At 39.6% G+C, this 3,420-nt stretch overlaps 1 pseudogene; it reads right to left on the bottom strand.

Annotated features, from left to right (window-relative positions):
• Window positions 1-2,317: 2,317 nt before the first annotated feature.
• On the bottom strand, window positions 2,318-3,061 carry LOC136140291 (peroxisomal membrane protein 11A pseudogene; annotated as a pseudogene).
• Between the last annotated feature and the right edge of the window lie 359 nt (window positions 3,062-3,420).

Below are 3,420 nucleotides of genomic sequence, written 5' to 3'. Positions count from 1 at the left end.
TTACTATTTCCTTTCTTCTGTATACTTTGGATTTAATTTGCTCTTCTAGTTTCTTAAGGTGGAAGGTTAGGTTACTGATTTGAAACTTTTCTTCTTTTCTCACTTAGGTATTTAGCACTATAAATTTCCCTTAAGTACTGCCCTAGCAGCATCCTATGTGTTACATTTTCATTTTAATTCAGTTCAAAATATTTCCTAAATTCCCTTCTGACTTCTTCTGACCCATAGTGAGTTAGAAGTGTGTTATTTAGCTTCCATATATTTGAGGATTTTTCTAGACATCTTTCTATTACTGATTTCTAATTTGATATCACTGTGGATAAAGAACATACTTTACATGGTCTGAATCTTTTTAAATGAATGAAAAAATGTTTTTTGGCCTAGAATATGTGCTTGAAAAGAATTTGCATTCTGCACTTGGGGCGTGAAGTGTTCTATAAATGTCATTTAGGTCAGGCTGGTTGACAGTGGTTTTAAAGTCATTTATACTTTTATTGATTTTCTACCTACTTATGAGTCACTGAGAAAGGAGTGTTGAAAATTCCAACTATAGTTCTGGATTTCTCCTTTAATTTATGTCAGTTTTTTTCATATATTTTTAAGGTTGTATTATGATGTGCATAACATTTTTGAATTTTTTTTCTGGATGAATTATCCCTTCATCACTATGAAATGATATTTTTTTCTCCCTGGTAATATTCTTTGCTCTGAAATCTACTTTGATATTAGTTAGTCCCTCTAGTTTACTTTTGATTATTGTTATATTTTTCCATCCTTTTACTCTTTTTTGTCTATAAATTTATTAGGTATAATTTATTACAGTAGAAGATCTGGACAAAGTAAAAATAGTTAAATTTTTTATTTGCCCTGATCTAGCAGCTTTTATTTCTCTTAAAATTCCCAAAATGTTCTTTCTCAAATCTCGTATCTTGATTGGTCACTTTAAAAATAGAGAGCCAAGAACGTGAGTCTACTTTTTAAGAATCTCAATCACATTTATGGGAAATTTACTTAGTGCACATTTCTTTTCTCATTTCCATTCGGATCAATGTGATGGCTTTACTGGCAGGACTGACCCTGACCTCTTACCTGATGGTACCCTATTTCTCTACCTCACTTGCCTCAAATTAAGAGGATCTGTAATCACAAATAAGAACCCAACATCCAAGATGAGAAGTAGAAACACGAGTAAGTGGCATTGACTCATCGTTCTACTGTCCTCTTCGCTAGCCCCTTACTGCTCTTCTCCACCTCCCCCAACCACCCTACAAATATGAACTCTGATTTATTGTAGAATATAGTAGATTTTCATCGTATTCATGAAATTTCTCAACTGCACAAATTTTGATGGAAATTAATGCATAAGTGCCCAAACTGTTATATGGTTTTAAATAAACAATTCTACTGGTGGATCTAGATATAGTTTTAATTTTTATAGAATAGAGTATAAACCACTAACCAAGAAAGGTTCTAAAAAAGGATTTTCGCACAGTATTCTGGAGAGTCTTGCACTTCCACTCTATCAGGAAGGCAGTGAAATACGGAAAAAGCACTGGATTGGGAGTCAGTTCTGTCCTCAGTTTTAACCTCAGTCTCCTCATCTGTCACAGGGAAACCCGCAGGCATCAATTGTGACTTACCACATTATTTTTACCTCAAGTCCTTTCTATCTGCTTCAGATTTTTTGTTTCCTCACTGCATTACCTAAAGACACAATTTATACTATGAAGGTACCTGATGCACTTCTGATTTTACTACTGGACAGAGGAAGGACAGGAGCACAGTGATGTAAAAGTCAAGTTAAGAGGCTATAAGCCCAGCTCTCCTCTATCCTGGCACTGGCAGCTATCAAGGAAGTGGGGTAACTGATCAGAGAATAAGGGGCCTCTACTAGATCTGAGAGAGGGTGTGTATCAGTCCTACTGTAGTTGAGCAAAAGTAGTGAGGCACATGGCCCAAAACTCACTTATATTAGTGTCCACTTGTTAGTTTGGATCTTTTTCAATTTTTCTCTTTCAATTTTTATCCGTTCAGCAACCAGTAAGTTCCTAATATGCACATAAGAGATGTTCAATAAATGTTAGATGAAGGAAAAATACTTAGAAATTCAGAAGTCACTCCAGCACTCTAGAGAACACATAAGCCTTCACGTTCTCCCCTCCACCGTTCTTGGCCCCTCTGTTCACATCGCAGGTCACTCAGCGCTCATGTGAATAAGTCCGTAAGCACAGCATGACATGGCTGTGCCTAATGCAAATGTCCATTTCACTAACAGGTTGTCTTGAAAGCAGGTACTAGTCTTCAGCCCGAAACCACCTCAGTGGGTCTTAAGTTTCATCTGAGGATACGCCACAGTGATGATGCCTGCTATAGAGGACACAAGACCTCCAAGGCCTATGATGCCAGGATTGGACTTATAGATCCCCAGCTGGTCCAAAGGGTTCAAGATATCACAGAAGTTCTTCACTGTGTCCAGGAGCAAGGGAAGATGTTTCTTCAGAGATCGGAATAAGAGAAGAAGAAAGAACTGGAGCCATTCTGTTTCCTCATTAGCCACGCTATACCCAGGATGATCCTGGGATGGTGATTTCTCCCTCTTTGCCCTGTCGTGTGCAACCTGTTCCATCTGCAGGGAGATTTCATACAGATCCCTGACCAGGCTCAGCAGAAGAGAATAGTAGTAATGGCGTGCAGCCCACATTCACCATTTCTCTTTGTTAATGCCAGAGGCAAGCCCTGCACTCCTCACGAAGATGATGGGGTCACAGATGAAATAAATCACAAGGTTCAGGCTGGCTAATGTTAGGCATACGCGGAGCACCAGGTCAGGGGCATGAATGCTCTGCTGAGTCGCTTGTACAGCATGTACCACATTGCCTAGTCTGAACCATTTACGGCCAGTGCTCACACTGGACTCCAGTTTCTTGAGCTTCATAACAGCCTCCTCTTTGTCAGCTTTAGGCTCTAACAAATATCTAAGCAACATGCATGTGTACTTAGTGGCTCTGAAGAGTTGGTCCCGGCCCTGGGTCTGGTTGGTGAAGCTGATAAAGGCGTCCATGGCACCCAGCCCAAGGACAAAAGTTGCACTGGGCTCTGTTGCGAGTCCTCAGGGGCGGCCTACAGGTCCCCGCGGGAGGGTTGGTCTCTGCCCACCTGAGGGGCTGAGTTTCCCCGCCCCTGTGGGGGCGGGTGCCCATCCTTTTACTTTTAAACCTAATTGTGTCTTTGTATTTCATTTGTATTTCTTGTAAACAGCATATATACTTTGGTCACAGTTTTTTAATCTGATCTGACCATCACTGCCTTTTAATTGGGGTGTTTAGACTATTTTTATTTTAATGACTGATGTGGTTAAGTTTAAGTCTATCATCTTGCCATTTCTTTTCTTTTTTTTTTTTTTAAGTTAAACAACAGACT

Source organism: Phocoena phocoena, chromosome 20, assembly GCF_963924675.1.
Source record: "Phocoena phocoena chromosome 20, mPhoPho1.1, whole genome shotgun sequence".
In the NCBI taxonomy this organism is placed as follows: Eukaryota; Metazoa; Chordata; class Mammalia; order Artiodactyla; family Phocoenidae; genus Phocoena; species Phocoena phocoena.
The sequence above is the reverse complement of the archived record's forward strand: the minus strand, read 5'-3'. Positions and strand labels throughout refer to the sequence as shown.